Raw genomic sequence first — 18,644 nt, 5'->3', positions numbered from 1 at the left:
TAAATGCTTTTTCTGCATCAATAGAAATAACCATATGATTCTTATTCTTAAGTCTATTCACATGATGGCTTATGTTTATTGATTTATGGATGTTAAAACATCCTTGCATTCCAGTGATGAACCCCACTTGATCATGGTGCATGATTTTCTTAATATGTTTTTGGATACAGTTTGCCAATATTTTGTTAAGGATCTTTGCATCTATATTCATCAAGGATATTGGTCTAAAATTTTCTTTCCTTGATGTGTCTTTTCCTGGTTTGGGTATGAGGGTGATATTAGCTTCATAGAATGAGTTTGGTAGAGTACCTTCTTTTTCTATTTCCTGGAAAACTTTGAGAAGTATTGGAATGAGATCTTCCTTGAAGGTCTTGTAGAACTCGGCTGAGAATCTGTCTTGTCCTGGGCTTTTTTTGGATGGTAGGTTTTTAATGGCTTCTTCTAATTCATCGCTTGATATTGATCTGTTTAAATTGTGTATGTCCTCCTGGTTCAGTATGGGAGGACCATATGTCTCTAGAAATTTGTCAATGTCTTCAGTAGCTTCTATTTTGTTGGAATAGAGATTTTCAAAGTAGCTCCTCATTATGTTCTGTATGTCAGTGGAGTCTGTCATGATATTTCCTTTTTTATCACAAATTTTAGTAATTTCAGTTTTCTCTCTCCTTCTCTTTGTTAGTGTGGCTAAGGGTTTGTCTATTTTGTTTACTTTCTCAAAGAACCAACTTTTTGTTTTGTCAATTTTTTGAATTGTTTATTTTGTTTCAATTTCATTGATTTCAGCTCTGATTTTAAGTATTTCCTGTCTTCTACTACTTTTGCTGTTATTCTGTTCTTCTTTTTCTAGGGCTTTGAGCTGTAATGTTAGGTCATTTAGTTGTTAACTTTTCATTCTTTTCTGGAATGCGCTCCATGCAATGAATTTTCCTCTTAGTACTGCTTTCATACTGTCCAGAGATTTTGATATGTTGTATCATCATTCTCATTGACCTCTAAGAATTATTTATCTCCTCCCTGCTGTTTTCAATTATCCATGTTTCATTCAATAGTATATTATTTAGTCTCCAGCTGTTGGAGTAATTTCTGTTTTTTATTTTGTTATTGATATCTATTCTCAGTCCATTATGACCTGATAGAACACAAGGAAGTATCTCTATTTTTTTGCATTTCCTATGGGCTGCTTTGTGGCATAACATATGGTCTATTTTTGAGATGGTTCCATGTGCTGCTGAGAGAAAGTGAATCCACTTGTGGATGGATGGAATATTCTATATATATATCTATTAAGTCTAGGTTATTAATTGTGGTATTGAGTTCTATGGTTTCTTTTGTTGGTTTTTGTTTGGAAGATCTTTGTAGTGATAGCAGTGGTGCATTAAAGTCACCCAGAATTATTGTGTTGTGGTCTATGTGATTTCTGAAATTGAGAAGGATTTGTTTGATGTTCAGGGATCCACCATTGTTTGGGGCATAAATATTTACTATCATTATGTCTTCCTGATTTATGGTTCCCTTAAGCAGTATGAAATGTCCTCCTTTATCCCTTCTGACTAACTTTGGCTCAAAGTCCACTTTATCTGATATAAGGATGGAAACCCCCATTTTTCACTGAGTCCATGTGCATGGTAGGTTTTTTCCCATCCTTTCACTTTAGTCTGTGGGTGTCTTTTTCTATGAGATGAGTCTCTTGCAGGCAGCATATTGTTGGGTCTTTCTTTTTAATCCATTCTGCCAGTCTATGTCTTTTGATTGATGAGTTTAGGCCATTAACGTTCAGGGTTATTATTGAGATATGATTTGTATTCCCAGTCATTTGGCTTATTTTTGGTTTTTAAGTTGGCTTGGTTTCTCCTTTGAGTGGTTTTTCTCTAAGGTAGTTCCTCCCTTTCCTGACCGACATTGTTGTTTTTCATTTCCTCCACATGGAATATTTTGCTGAGAACATTCTGTAGTGCAGGCTTTCTATTTGTAAATTCTTTTAACTTTTGTTTATCATGGATGGATTTTATTTCATCTTCAAATCTAAAGGTTAGTTTTGCTGGGTATAGAATTCTTGGTTGGCAACCATGTTCTTTCAGAGCTTGAAATACATTGTTCCAGGTCCTTCTAGCTTTTAAAGTCTGGGTTGAGAAGTCAGCTGCTATCCATTTTGGTCTCCCCCTATATGTAATCTGATGCTTTTCTCTCACAGCCTTCAAAATCCTATCTTTATTTTGAATGTTAGGCATTTTCATTATAATGTGCCTTGGCGTGGATCTGTTGTGATTTTGTGCATTTGGTGTTCTGTAAGCCTCTTGTATTTGATTTTCCATTTCATTTTTCAGGTTTGGGACACTTTCTGATATTATTTCATTGAATAGGTTGTTCATTCCTTTGGTTTGTTTCTCTGTGCCTTCCTCAATCCCAATAATTCTTAAATTTGGTCTTTTCATGATGTCCCATAGTTCTTGGAGATTCTGTTCATGATTTCTTACTATCTTCTCTGATTGGGCAACTTTATTTTCAAGATTAAATATTTTGTCTTCATTTTCTGAGGTTCTGTCTTCCAAGTGGTCTAGTTTTTTGGTGATGCTTTCCATTGAGTTTTTTATTTGGTTTATTGTTTCCTTCATTTCAAAAATTTCCTTTTTTTTTTTTTTTTTTTTTTTTGAGAATCTCTATCTCTTTGTTGAAATGATCTTTTGCTTCCTGCAGGTGCTCTTTCAGCTTATTGGTATTATCATTCATTGCCTGCATTTACTCTCTTATCTCATCCTTTCCTTCGTGAATCATCTTAATCATGTATAATCTGAAGTCCTTTTCTGATATTTCTTCTAACATACTGTCATTGGAGTCTATTAATATAGAATCTAGATTTGTTTGGATCATTTTCTTCCCTTGTTTTTTCATGTTGTTCATGTATCTTCCCCTCTAACAGTACAGATCTGGGGTATTGTAGATTTCCCCCTATAGTCTTATAGTGGCCCTATAGGTTTCCAAAAACCTTTCTTTAAGGGAGATCAATATTAGCAGTGTCCAATTCAGTCACTATGCAGTCCTAGACCAAATAGCTCCTATGAGGACAGTAACAAAATTGTCATAGTAAACAGAGTGAGTTCAAATATTATCTTCAGTAAAACAAACAGATTTGCAGTAAGGTCTGCAGTTTCTAATTGGTGGACAAAGAGGATGGAGAGGGATGTAGAATGTGGCTGTTAATGGGATAAGAAAAGAATATACAGAAGTTCTAGATAATAGAAAGGATGAGAGTGTAATCAAAAGAAATTGGATATTAGCATGAAAAAAGGGAGAAAGAGACTCTGAGGGAACAGGTAAACAAAAGGAAAAGAGAGCAAGAAATGTAGAGAAATAAAAACAATTTTTTTCAATCAGGAGAAAAAATAAAATCTACAATATAACAGTCATATGGTAATGAAACCTCCCAGAGTTCAGTAGCCTGATGTTTGAGAGGTACTTGACAATGGGCTTCAAGCCTCCAGCAGGCGTCTCAGGATGGGATTTGCCCCACCTAAAGTTTGGAGCTATGGCTTCCAGGATTATCCAAGATGGCTGCTCTGGCTTCCAAATGTGTTGGCAAATGGGGAGCTGCAGCTCAGGGTGTGGACGTGGTCAGCTGGAGGTCCTGGAGGCGGGATGTGGTTGGTCAGGCAGGGGTCCTGGAAGTCTGGTGTGTCTGGTGTGGTTGTGGGATCCTGGTGGCTGCGTGTAATCAGTCGGTCTGCGGTCCCGGTGATTGGGCACAGTCAGTTGGTCTGGGGGTCCTGGTGGCAGGGAGCAGTCAGTCGATGTTTGGACCCCAGAGGCAGGGAGTGATCAGTCGGGCTGAGGGCTCCTGGAGACAGGGCCCTACAGGTCCTGGCTGTTGTCTCAAAATGGCAGCAGCCACTTGTAATCAAATCTGCAGTTAGTGTAGCAGTGAAGTTCCAGGCAACAGCAGGCAGTTGGTTCTCCACTGGTGGTTGGTGATCAGTTTGCTGACTGTTGTTGGATGATCAGGAGGTGGACCTCATGCGTTGGGTGATGGATAGGTGTGAAACTGGCGATGGACAGTGGAGAGGCAGACAAATGGCGGATGATAGATGCCTGACAGTGAGCAATCTGCCTCAAAAACAGTATCGATATGCTGGCAGACTGCAGGCGATCATAGCAGACAAATGGGGTAAACAGCAGGGGATCAATAAGCAGCAAAATCTGCCTCACCAAGAAACAGATATCCTCTGCTTGAAACCGGAGTTTCAAAGCGAGAAGGAACGCAACCTCCCTCTAGTCCGCCATCTTGGATCTGGACTCATTTTGACTTTTTAACAATTGCATAATGGATATGCTAATGGTCAGACTCCCTCCCTCATGAGACACTTTGCTATGGTATACTCAGAAATGTGGAGCTGGCATTTTGTATGACTGCATTTCAACCACTGTTATGATGATCCTAATTAGGCCTCGCTACATGAAAACCTGATTTGGGCTGCAGAAAGTGAAGGATGCCAGTTTCTTCCTGCAAAGGCTTCCTTCCCATTTAGTAGGAGGTCACTAGACAGTGCCTGGAATCCAAAGGGACCAGGACAGAACTTGACAGGCAAGAGCTGTGACCTGGATCTAGACACGTCACTCCTCGGTTCTCAGGTGAAAAGGAGGCAGGGAAACCCTCATGGGGTAATATACTGTATCCCCAATGTGTGCAGAGGACATTGAAGAGGTCTCAAACCTGATGAACTCCAACTTGAGCCTGTGCTGACCACCAATTTCTTCCAATTTGGACAACTAAGGCTGAACCCAGAGTTGCCTCCAGGTAGCTTGCAGAAGTCTTTTGACAAAATCCCACAGGGACACAGAGATATCCCCAATGGAAGATTGCCCAGAGTCCAAGGACCACCCCCACCCCAGGGATCCCACCCCAGCAGAACCCCACAGCCTGTCACCAACTCTTGCCTGCCAAACCAACCTGTGCAAGAGAACATACAAATTACAAACATATAACTTGAAAGTAAAACAACACTACACCTGCTGTAGGCATGAAATTTACCAGGCTATTTGGAACCACTTTATGACAACAAATTTGACATCTTTCATAAATAGATTTTTAGAAAAATTTAACTTCCCAAAAATGACTCAAGGAGAATCAGCTGTAACCCTTTAAAAATATGGAATCAATAGTAAAAATCTTATGTAAAGAAAGGATCTGACTCAGTGCCTGCAAAATCCAAACATTTAATAAAGGTGTGCATGTGATTTTGCACAAGATTTTAGTGAACAGTGAGAGAGATGACATACCTCATTCATACTAAGGCTACCTAAACATAACCCAAACACACAATATGCCAGCAAATACCCGAGCAGGTGGTGATTCTTGGAAATAGGTGCAAAAATTTTAATTAAACTACTGTGAAACTTAATCTAGTAACACATAAGTAGGATACATGTATTATGGCCTACTTGGGTTTCTCCAAGAACACTAAGTTCTTAAAGAAAAATCTGTGCAAATCACCATATGACTGTTTTATTTTTGAAATCAATGTAAACATTTTATAATTCAAACTCTATAGAAAGGAAGACATAAAGAAACTAAGTAAAGAATTTGAAATAATACTGGAGAAAAATTCCTTTCCTGGACAAGCATGGTGGCAGATGCCTATAAACCAGCACTTCAGGAGGCTCTGGTAGGAGGATCACAAGTTAAAGGCCAGGCCGGCCAACTTAGTGAGACCCTGTCTCAAAAACTAAAATGGCCTGGGAAAGTAGCTCGGTGTAGAATATCCCTGCATTCGATGCCCAGACCACAAATAAAGTCAAAATAAGTCTTCTCTCAGGTATTAGTTACAGTGGTGGAGAGGTGACTAACATAGCTAGCTCGATTACTTTATATGAGGCTTCTGTAAGATTAGGTGTTCTGTAAGAAACTGTAAGAATTTTCCTGTAGAAACAGGTAGTAGTAGAATTGCTAGGTCTCTGCAACTTCAATAAACATTGCAAGGACGTGTCAAAATTGATTGTGCAAAGAACATAGTTTCCCTGTTGGAGTGTTGCTATTTCCCCACCTCTTCTCTGTCTTATTATCAGAATGAAGTTATTATAAAATGAAGATGTAATGCTACATATTAAATACATATGAAACATGCTTCATTTTGAAATTTAATTAGTATTTCATCATTTCACAATCAAATTGATAAGAGACACATGACAAACAGAGTATATCAGATTCTTCACAATGCTTACAAGAGGTGGGCAATGTACAATGACCACAAGTGCAAACTTTCTGTACAACTTGTATTGTTGCTTAAATGATCATAACTGGTGCCTCTGCTCTTTAATTAAACACTGTCAGAGCAAAATGGAAAGAGCTACTCATGAGTGCTCTAGCCTTGGCCTACCTGCTCACAAAACACCCCAGGGGTCAAGTAGGAATTCAGGAAGTGTTGTCCCATCTTCCAGTGGCACTGTGGGAATGGCACCACCTAGTGGTTGAAGGAACATGGCCTGCAGAGCTGTGTGTCAGGACCTGTCCCAGAGAAAGGACAAAACTCTCTGAAATACTTCAATGTGTTTTATGTCTTCAGCTCAAAATTCACGAAAATGAATCTAAAGTTGGAGGTTCCAAAATATCCCCACCTGGAAGGTTTATCTCAAAAACTCAGGCCAATGATTTCCCAATGCTTATCTGGGCACCCTCAGATATTGTTGACCCACATCCCCAGGTGACTGTCAAAACTCTGTGGATTCCCAAACAAGGGCTCTCAGCCCAATGAAATACCCTCCTGGGGTTCTTGAGATGGCCTTAGCTGGAGTTGTGGCTCCACTGAAATCCTGGCCTTCAGTGGTGAAACTCAGGTAGCCCTGTGCCTTTTAGGCTAATGGAGGTGTCAATCTAAATAATGGTCACAGAAAGATTCTCCCAAGAATTTTAATTGGAAATAGAGTGACCATGCAATAGGCATATCTACTACGAGGACAGTTGGAGAGTTTATGACTGGGGAACATATTTAAAGGCAGAAATATAAAGAATGACTATAGATATTTCAAAATAGTAAGTCTTACCAAAAATGGTCAATAATAAGGGAGATGCCAGTCGAAAGAAACAGACAGTTGCTGGGCAGACATCACTGCAGAAGTCTTTCCTTAGAAGGCTGAATTCTAGCAGAATCTTGTGACTTCTTGTCGGGCAATCCTGGGAGAGATGGCTTCCTTTGTAATGTCCTCACTTCTTTTTCTGTTAGAATTTCCACACAACCAAATCCATTTTGACATGATGATACTGACAACTTTCACAGTCCAGGCTTCCTGGCAGGCAATGCTATGGCCTGAATTTGCTGTCCTGGTCCAAAAAAAAGAGTAGCAGCCTAAGGACTCCTACCTATGAAGGCATGTTAAGGTACCTTCTCTCAAAAGGGAAGATAATGTCTGAAGCAGGGCTGTGGAAGAAGTGTCTATCTGAAGAACATATTGGTTTGAATGTGGCAACTGCTGTTATTTGGGAGTTATCTTGCTGTCTTACTGCTTGGAGGTTTGGTACTGCCCGCATCAGTCCAACTTTCTCCAGGGCACTAGAAGATGCACAGCCAGGGATCTACCACTCAGACCTCTGCAGACACCCCCTCCCACAGTTTCTGGGTTGGGAATGTGGGCTGCTCTGGAGCATCTTGCTGTCCATCTTGTCCAAGAGACTTTTGCAGAGAACTGACCACAATTTGTGGAGAAGATATACACTGCCTCTGACAGCTCAGGGCTGCTCCATTGCTTTCACATCCTGCATTCTGCTGTTGTAGGAGGAAAGGCACCTAGTGCTCTAAGTCCCCCTGCTTCTGGGACACTAGAAATGGGTCTTGAAATAGCTTCTCTTGGTGACTCTGGGGTTGTGGCAGCTGGTGAAGATAATATCCCCAGTTGTTTTGCTGCTGTCCTTCATCCAGCAATACTGACAAGGGAGATCCTGCTCCTTCTGCTGCTGCATCTTTCCTTGCAAGCTATCAACATAGGGCAAAAGCAAGGGCCTGCTATACTGGCTTTCCTGTCTGCAATTGCCGCTCTGAAAAAAATGCAGAAATGCAGCAGGATGAAAATAGATAGTTGGACTGAAGCTAAGAGAACGTCCATCCTTTGTCACCTTGACACTCTAAATAACAGCTTGGTTCCGTTACAATTCCTGGGAACACAGTATACATGACCCATCCTCTTCACTGGCAAGTCCCTGTGTCTCCTTAGAAAAGTAGCCAGCTTTTCCTAGTGGAGCCTGCTGGGGTCAGAGAGCTGTGCAACTGGTGCTCTTGAGAGGTTGCATCTGGGCATCCTGGTGGCCTAAAAAGGAATGAACTTCAACAGTAAGACATTTTTTCTGTCTAGTTCATAGTGTGTCTTTTTTGTTTTGAAACCAGTTCTAAAAAGACAGGGAAAATATTTTTAGTCAAATACACATTCGTTAAGCTTGTTTTCAGCAATATCACTAACTTGTCTCTTGATCTTGAGCAGACAGAAAAGAAAAAAAATAAAAAAAAAGAACCCTTCCTGGGCTTTCCATATTACTGAGGTTATGAAGTATGCACTTTTCCAAACTCCCAACTGTATGCAGGGTCTGCAGCACACCTTCTGTCCCTGTAAACACAGGCTTTTCAAAGTCTCCCAGACCCTCTATTCAACCTCTCTGTTTAGACTGAACAGACTCCCAGCTGTCCCTACACACATTCCCATATCTATATTTTTCTTAAGCTCCCCATCAAGGTACATTCATGATTCAATGTATTGTAGGAATACCTTTAAATATATTGCATTTAAAAGTCACACTCAAAAAAAGCAAGAGTTTATCATAACGGCATGGTGCATTTTACACGTGATCCTAATGAGTGCACTGAACACCTCTAATCTTCATTTTATTCTCCCACATGAATTAAGGCTAATTCAATGCTAGCCATAGTCCCCAAGCTTTGAGATTTGTGTATGGAAATGATAGAATGCTTCCCAGACTATGTGAACTGAATTAGCTAGGGTTGTAGAGGTGTACAGGCAAGAGTGTCTGGAAGTCTTTTGATATTTGACCACTTTTGGAACCCATCTCCAAGTTCAGCATGGCTTTAGGTTAATAGCTAGAAGGGTCTTTGAATCACCCTTTGGATAGTTGAAATTTTAACTATATATAAGAAAACTGGCATCTCTAAATATGCTCTCATTTTCTATTCAAACATAATTATATACAGAACAATGTGGTGTGAGAGTCCATAATTTGTCATCACTTACAGAGCCAGTTAGCAGGTAGGTTTCAAAAAGATGAATACCAAAGGCAGGTGCTCCCTTTCTCACGTCCAGAACTCCCAGGATCCTCCCTGACCATGCTGGCTTCCTGATCACATGGGCCTTCTCTAAGCACATGCACATTGTTGAATATGGATTTTTCCCAATCATTATCTTCTTCAGATATTCGAATTATTTCTATAACATCATTGCAGGACCTTTGAAATATTTCCAGCTCATGAAACTTTTATAATACAATAACTTCATTGCTTACATACTATTTGCTCTTCTTTTTTCTAATGCTGTTCTGATATTGCCTTCCTTATTTCCTCTCAGAAAATGTCCTCCTAATGTGAAGCAACCAATGTATTCAATGACCCATGGGTAATGAGAGCACAGAAATACGTGGAAACCTTTTTAAGTGTGTATTAGGGCAATCCTAATGGAGTAAAAATTTAGGCAGCTTTAACAATAATTTACAACAATGATCATATCAGAAATTCCTCAACAAAATATTGGCTCATGCAACAAAAGGCTACAAAGTACCTAATGCTCTGAGGTGCCACCTGTGAGACACAATTGAACCACATCCTTTGTCCTGCACTTTAGACCATCCCCCTTTTAGAGGTTTTATTAGCATATGAAAATTAATGTATCTAAAGTAAAATTCCAAATATTTTAAAAACTGATCAGACCAAAATCTCAGAGTTATCCTTAATTCATCTCACTGAATATGAAACATCTCAGTCAACTCTCACTTCTGCCTTTAAAATATTCAATTTTCCTACTTCTGTATAATTCCACAACTAGCACCCTCATCAAAAGCATCACTGTTCCTATCCTGGATAATGCAAGAGCACCTTCATTGGCCCCTGCTTCCAAACTTGCCTCACAATTAGTATTTTTCCATAGAGCTCATAGGATACATTCACACCCACTTTGAAATACATACTTGACAATATCACCACTGTCCTGTGTGAAGAAATGCCATGAAACTCTTTCAAGTCCTTCATATTTCCTTTATCATTGACCAAAAACTATGTTCATGCAATTTTTGGACCTTTGACTTATGCTTATGACACACATGTGGCAATGCATTTGGTCGGTCAGCTTCTCCCTGATTATATATCAGGATAGGGATTCTGTTCAAGTGATCCATTAAGTATCTCCAATTCATCTTTCATAAATTTGTGCCTTGGTTTTCCTTCTCCTCTTTCCTCTGTTTCTCCAACTTCCTTATGATGATCTTCAACTGAAAATGCTGAAAAAGGTAGAAACAGAAAAGAATTGAGGAACACTAGCAACATTCAGAGAAAGAAAAGATTATTTGTTGACTAAGATTTTTAAAGGTGGAGCTCTGGGTAATACCTATAAAAATATGAGGATAACATGAGATTATGACCTCCAGGGTAGGAAAGAATTTAGTGTAACAAAATTTCAAAACTATAAAGAAAGAGACTACTGAAAAATTCTCAGGCATAATAGTAATTGAGGAAGTACAAATAAACCATTTCACAACAATCTCATATCCAGCAATTTCAATGGTTGTGGTAGATAAGGAGAGGAATAAAATTAAATGAAAGGGGGGTAAGCATTGGGATGGTACAAGTACTGGTTATTAGGATCGCTTTGGTGTTTTGCTCAATACTATGAAGTTCAAAGTGAGCTCACCCTTCAACACAGCAATCAAATAAAGGATACTTGAAGTAAGTTTTTGGAGCATATTTGCAGGACCCTTTCCTAACCCCCCTCCAATGTGATGGCATTCTTAAAATTCTGTCTAAGAAAGGCAAGGGTTTGTTTGTTGGTTGTGAGGATTGAAGCCAGGCCTCAGGCATGCTAGGCAAACTACCACCGAGTCACAATAAAGATAGAAAAATCAAAAAGGCTGGGGAGATAGCTCAGTGGTAGAGTAGTCCTGTGTTCAAACCCCAGGACAACAAAAAAATAAATAAAATAAGAACCTAAAATGGGGGATAGAACTGTAAAGAAATAGAGATTTTATGAGAATGAAGTTGTTAGTATTAACAAAAAACAAAATGTAATTTTGATTTTATTCGCTGTAAAATAAATAGGTACAAAATTGACACAAAACGAAATGAGGAGAGAGTTAAAACATGTCACTACCATGAATAAAACCAAAGTCAAAGTAGACAGAACAAAGGAAGTAGACACACACACACGAGCACATTCTCAAGTGGAAAACCTACCAAAGGAAAATTGGCAGCAGTGACCCTCCTCTGTCCTCTTCCCTTTCTCTCTCCCTCCCACTGGTTTGGTGTTTTGCTATTTTGCAGAAGTGTGGGGGTTGAACCATAAGGTCTCCCACTGGCTCTACCACAGAGCTTCATCCCAGTCCTGTTTTATTTTTCATTTTGGACAGGGTCCTACAAAGTTGCCCCAAACTTGAGATCCTCCTGACTTAGGTTCCAGAATTCACTCAATGACAGATATGCACCACCATGCCCCACAACTAATATACTATTCATTGTACAAAACAATAGTATTCTGGATGACAAACTCATAAAGGTATAAAAATAGTTTCCATTGATACACCCTTCCTGTTTCTGTCCTTTCATCCTCTTTCAGTGATCTAATCCACTTGTCAGACATCAATTTTTCCATAGAAAACAAAATGTAACATTCACAAAGTGTGCTGGAGAAACTCAATATCCATGCGCAAAGGATCAAGTTGGATCCTTCAAATATAGGCAAAAATTAACTCAAAGTGGAAAAAATAAAAATAGAAAAATGTATAAACATGCTGCCAGAAAACTTAGGGGGAAAGTTTTATGACATTAAATTTGGCAATGACTTCTTATATAGGTTGCCAAAAACACAAACAAAAATAATTAGACTACATCTAAATTAAGAAGTGTGCATCAAAGCACAAAATGAAAATGAAAGGAGAATCAAAGGAATAGGAGGATCCCAGGGAAAATCAAGTTTGATAAAGTCTTATATTAAGACATAAAGAACTACAACTCACACCCAAACACATGTAAAGTGGGCAAAGGATTTGAATAGATTTTTCTACAAAGAAGATAATCAACAGTCATTAAGCATGTAAAAAAGTGGTCAATATCACAAATAATCAGAGAAACCCAAATCAAATCCACATGGAGATAACACATCATTCATTAGTTGGGCTACTATTCAAACATCAAATAACCAAAACTAAACAAAGGCAGATAAGCAGCAGAGCAATTGGAGTCCCTGCTGTGCTATCGTCAGGAAGGCAAATGATGCAGCAACTACAGAAAACAATATAGCAGTTTCTCCAAAAATAATGAAAAATAAGTATATTATCCAGCAATTTCACGTGTGTGAAGAACCTAGAGTAGTCAAATTCAGGCAGACAAAATGTACAATGATAGTCCTCAGGGGTTGAGAAGGGGACCATGGGGAGTTGTGGTACAATAGTTATAAATGATCAGTTCTACAAGATGAAAAGAGTTTTGTGGACAGTTGGTGGTAATGGTTACAGAACAAAGTAATATAGGTGATATCACTGAACTGCACATTTAAAAATGGTGGTGAGGGTAAATATTACATGTGTTATTAAAAAATGTCAATTCAAGGAAATTGTCCCAAAAGAGAAAACCTAATTTGTACACTTTAGACAAACACAGTTCACTTTTACAGCAAAGCCACTTCAGGGATAACTAACCTCCTCCACAAAACAGATTTAATTCACTCTGAGAGTGGTGGCCCCATGACCTTAAAAGCTACACCTCATAACACTGTCCCACCAGGTGTTAATATTTTCACACAGGAAATTCAGCAGGTTCAATGTTGACTCCATTCCAGTGGGACTGAGCACAGAGCTATTTTACTCTCAGTCAAGCACCAAATTACAATGTTTTGGTCAAGGATGGATTGCATACAAGAGGCTGATGCCACAGGTGATATCATTGAGTGACTAGTGACATCAGAGTTATCTAGGTTGATGTAAGTGCACTCTGTGATGGCCACACAGCAAGAGTCACCTAATACATTTCTCAGAACCAGTTCCCATGATTAAACAATTGTTGGAAACATTTTTGGGGATTTCTGACATGTTTTTAATATGAAAATACAATTCTCCCTAAAATAAGGCATAGTGAGTTCTGTGTTAGAGAGCAAGGAACAATTTCCTTTATGAAAAAGTTTTAAATGGGTGTAAGGTAAAAATTGACTCTTTCCATTTCCCCTTCCCTTTCCCCTTCCCCTGCAGTTAAGTTAAATGACCACTGGGACCAGGGAAGTGACCTTTGATATGTCCAGCACCTCCAAGGATCTCTGAGGTCCAGCGAACCCCCAGCCACAGTTCATGCAGCAATGGCTGAGTCCCCAGACTGACTGCTCTCCACACCTCCCTCCCCACCCTACAGAGACCCTCCACACCCTCCCAGTCAACTTTGGCTGAATGGCTGCTGGTATGCAACCTGTAACCAACCCTAACCCTAGGCTAGGTTTTCATGGCCTATGCTACATGGACAGTGCAAGGATCTGTATGAAGTCCTTTACTGGTGCAGGAGGCATCCTTTATCTGATCCCTCCCCTATTCTTTTCTACCTTCTCCCCACTCCCTCCTTCCCAATATCCCACAGACCTCCAGATCAAGACCCCTTTGCCATTTTGTTGCTGCATTCTACACTGGTTTTAAATTCTCCAGAGAGGTAAACTGTTCAACTGTCCATCTGGTCTCTAGCAGATAGGCACCCTGCCCTGAGATCCATGCCTTTTGGCCCTTGGGTCTCCAGGGGTGTCCCCACCAATGGCATTGGTGTGAAAATTTCATCTATCTTGTCTCTAGCAGATAGGTACCCTACCATGCGGTCCCACCTTTGGGTTCATGAGACCCAAGGATCCCTCCCCCATTGAAATTGGGGTGAAAATGTTCCCGCAGTTATTGTAGCACTGTCCAATTTAGTGTTGGAAAGAATCCAGAGAACACTTTGGTTTTATTATGACACTTGACTCTTGTTTTTTCTTAAATTTCTTATTTTTAAAGCTCATGAGTTAAAATTTTAAAAAATGGATTCAAGCACCTTTGATTCACATGGTTTAAAAGGTTCAGGTTATATTGGTATACAGATGACCATGTGAAGGTATAAATCCATTATTTCTAGGTTTTTTCTTTAACAAGGAAGAGGTGAATTCTGTCCAAAACCCTTGTGGGATATCTTGATTTTTACAGTTAATAAGTAAATTAAATTTGCCAAATATGGGGTCAATCTTTATAAATGTGCTTTTTAGAAACACCTAATTAATTTACAAAGTTAAAATGCTAACAAATATAACATAGTACTCTTAACTTCTTCAATTCTATGGCATGATATATTTGAATGTTGTTTGTGTTTTCATAAATTGGTGAACACACAAATGTGATTCTAAGTACAAGGGGTCCAAAAGTTTCAACTGTTTCAATTTGAGTACTGTAAATAATGTAAAGCATATTTTCTTATTAAAATGGAGTAATTTATTAAAATTCAGAAATTTCATAAGGGTTGTTTTCAAATGTCAACAAAAATAGGGGTCCACATATGGAACAGGGAAAATAGAAAGTTCTAGGTATGGAAATATATTTCTTAGAAGGAAAAAAGATGTTTCTGGGTAAGAAAGTCTTTGTGTGATGATATTTTGTTACCCAATGTTTATATATAAAGAAACAATATATGTAAACTTTGGAAAATGACATTCAAGAAAGAGCCCAAGATCAGCTTCAAAATTAGAACACTTTACCTAAGATTTGTGAAGAGCTTCTGAAAGAATGGACATTTTTTTAAGCTGTCTGTTTTATCTCAACTCCCTAAGGTTTCCCTCCCAGTAATGGGAACAAAGCCCTTAAAGCTGTTCTCTGTTCCCAAACAGAGAGTAAAAGAGTAAATTGAGCTTGATAGCCAGATAGTGCTCAAACAGTAGGATTACCAGAAACTATTGACCAGAATCTACAGCCTGTTGTAAAACATTGTGAAACATGTTGTCAGCAAACCCAGACCCCCTTTGAAATTTCCTGGCAGCTTTGTTCCCCCTTTTCCCCCTTTCATGTGTGACCCCTCCCGATGTGTGGTTTCTGCTTTTATAAACCTACAAGATTTTCTGCTAGGGACTCGACTCCTGGAGTTGGGTCCCAGCGCGCTGGAATAAACACCTCTTGCGGTTTGCATCAAGTGACGCCTCCTGCGGTTGATTGGGGTTGCCGTCCATCCATGGGACAGAGTTGGGGTTTCCTTTTTGGGGGCCTTACATTTGGGGGCTCGCCCGGGATAAGATGGCCCCCCTCATCCGCGGAGTCGACCTTGGAGGTAAGAAGGGGTACCCCGAAGTTGTCTGTCTTTGTCTTGTGTTTTGCTAGTTGGTCTGGTTCTGTGAGCGCGCTTTCGGTTTCGGTGGCAGCCGTTCGGTGACTCGTGAGAGTGGCCGAACAGTGGCCGGCAGACGTGCCTGGGGGACCACAGGTTGCAGCCCTGGGGGACGCCCTAAGGGTGGAAGGAGAGCCAGGGACGCCTGGTAGTCTCCGTCGGTAAGGGCGCTGATGGGGTTCAATTGGTGGATCAGAGATTGGCGCCCGTCTGTATCTGGTTCTGTTGTGTGTTTGTGGCGGACAAGGTGGAGGAAGGGTTGGAACAACTGGGGGGTTCTCGGACTGGGCTACTCTCGGGTGGACCCCAAAGGTTCCTTCTCTGGACTCCCCCTCCCGACAGTCCTGAAGGATAACTTAGCAAAGTAGCTTCAGTCTCAAAAGTAATGAAAAATAAGGTCTCATAATTTTAACATCCAACCTGTCCTGATGAGGTGGCTAAAATGCCTTAGACACAGAGTTTCTGTTAAAACCTGTTAGATCCTTCCAGATCTCAGTCAAGGCTTACATTGAAATATAAATAAAAGAAGCCTAAAGGCTCAGTAGGAGACCGGTCTCAAACCCAGGGAAAGAAAAGGTAAAAAGAGTCTTTAAAACTCCAGCAAAGTAAATGCTATATTTTTAATTATATGTTTTTTTTGAGCTCATGATTTTTTGATCAGTTCTATTTTTTATTCAACTAGAGTTTTTGAACATCTGTTACACTGCAATGGAGATTAACCTATAAAGTTACAAGGGCTTGATTTTGTGTTATTTGTATGTTGTGCTGTCTGATGTCATGTTTTGTCTGTATCAAAACTGAGCGCTCCTAAAATTAGGATTTAAAAATGGATCCAGATACTTTTAATTCACGTGATTTAAAAAGGTTCAAATTGGGTAAACTAATAAGAGTAAAATGTCTTTGAAAATAACTTGCAAGTCTCTAGGTGGTCAAGCTAATAAAATATTGATGTTAATAAAGTGTCTAATATCAATTGTTTCTAGGACTTTTCTTCAACAGGAAAGAGACAGCAAATACTGTACAGAACACTTGTCTGATATCTTGGTTTTTACAGAATAAGTGAATTAGAGTTAACATGTATGGGATTACTCTAATGTGTTTGTAGAGACATCTGATTAATTTACAAAGTTAAAATGCTAATTGTTAAATAACATCGAGTACTTTTAACTCCTTAAATTCCATGGGGTATCATACTTAAACATTATTGGTGTTTTCATAGGTTGGTAAATAAAAGGGTTTAAACTTGCTTTGTGTCATCACTAAACTAAAAACAAGGTTACTAAGAGTTATGTCCTAACAAGTGCACTTCTATATACAAAGGGTCCCAAAAGTTTCAACTGTGTTTCAATTAGAGTACTATAAATAACAGAATATTTAATCTTATTAAAATAGAGTAATTTATCTAAATTCAGAAATTTCATAAGAGTTGTTTCAGAATGTGAACAAAAAGGGGTCAACGAATAGGAAAGAGAAAATAAAAGGTTCTGGGTATGGAAATATATTTAGTAAAAGGAAAAAGGAAATGTTTCTGGGTAAGAAAGTGCTTGTGTGATGAAATACATGAGGGTCTAAGTAAGTGCTAAGAAAGTCTATGTAAGTAAAGGGCAAGTTTGTGTGTAACTAAGTTGGTTATATGTATGTGAGACAGCTAAAACTATTGAAGGTTTTTCCTAAGGTGAAATACTAATGTTCTGATATAAACCAAAGTTTAATCTATATGGTAGAATGACATGGTAAAATGACAAGGATTTGAAACACTAATTTACTCTTTGTGTCTATTAAGTTTTATTCTTTAGAACAATTAGTCTTAAAAATTGGGGTGTATACAATTATGGTTAAACAACTATTACAGAGTATTGTACTTTGTTACAGAGCCTACATTTCTCTTTAAAAACTCAATTTGGTAAGATAAAAGTGTCAAGGTATTTGTGAAATGGTCACTAGTTGTATATTAAATGTGTTCATATTTTTCAGGACCACAAGTTTTTAAAGCAAGGAATTTATTAAGCTCTGCTATCCTCCAGATTAAACTTGTCTGTAATGGTAATCTTAAACTTATAAAGAGTAAATTTTATTGGGGATTTATTTCTATCATTTAATGTTCTATTATAGGACCTGCTATCAATAGGGTATGTGTAAAATTTGTTACTTTTTACACTGGGATAAAGAATTTCAAATGTAAATGTATTTCTAAACATTAGAGTCTGATTTGTTTAAAGGTTAATATTGTGAAACATGAAAGAAACACGAAAACATTTTGCCACTTAATCACAAAAGGAAAGTTAAAAGCTCTCTCAGCCTTTCTTTGATTCATGTTTTAGATACTATGTTAAATTGTGTGAATTATAAAGTTTATATAGACTCAGGAAACAGTATATGTAAACTACTTAATGGTATTTAAGGAAAAGAAGCAAAGATCAACATCAGAATTAGAACACTTAAGATCTGTAAAGAGCCCTGCCTTACCTGAGATAAGGCTCTGCCTCCCACCTTACTGCAGGTTAGAGTGACTCCAAAATAAGCCAGACTTCAGCTTATTTAAAGTTATAGTCAAAAGATTGGTTCTTGTTGTAAAAGTACTGTGATCTCAAATAGGGGATAGAATGTAGTTCTCAATCGAAATTCAAGATAGCTATTATACAAGCTGAATATATTTTTACTCTTGCTAATTTCATTTTGTAAAACTGTTACCTGTTAATGTTTTGCAGAAGTAGCTGCTCCAAGAACAAACAACCTAGGTAATTTGTGATAATAAGCCATCACCTATAGAATGGATAGTGGTAACTTCCAGTACTAATGCAGACTCCAGTTAGATAAAAGGGTAAATAACTGTAAAGTTATGGACATTAAAGTTAAAGCCCATTACTCTTAATTTATGACTGGTGAGACTGGCTTGCTGGATAATTAAGATCAAACTTAGAAATTGGAGTTAAATACAGAGGTCAAGAAAAGTCCATATTTGGGTCTTGCCCTCAACGTTAGCCTGAACCCAGGGAGTAAGAGAACTTCTCTAAGGAGCGTTGCAACTCTGGGTCACACAACCTCCTGATCAAGGAGATTGTTGAGACTAGAGGATGAAAA

The 18,644-nt window shown here is 38.7% G+C and overlaps 1 pseudogene across 1 annotated transcript in view; it reads left to right on the top strand.

Moving 5' to 3' along the window:
- Positions 1-18,644, top strand: part of LOC306658790 (ubiquitin carboxyl-terminal hydrolase 12-like) — a 164,863-nt pseudogene that overhangs the window by 112,655 nt on the left and 33,564 nt on the right. The gene's annotated exons all lie outside the window — the stretch shown is intronic.

The sequence above is a fragment of the Sciurus vulgaris genome, assembly GCF_902686455.1.
Source record: "Sciurus vulgaris genome assembly, chromosome: 4".
Classification (NCBI taxonomy): Eukaryota; Metazoa; Chordata; class Mammalia; order Rodentia; family Sciuridae; genus Sciurus; species Sciurus vulgaris.
The sequence above is the reverse complement of the archived record's forward strand: the minus strand, read 5'-3'. Positions and strand labels throughout refer to the sequence as shown.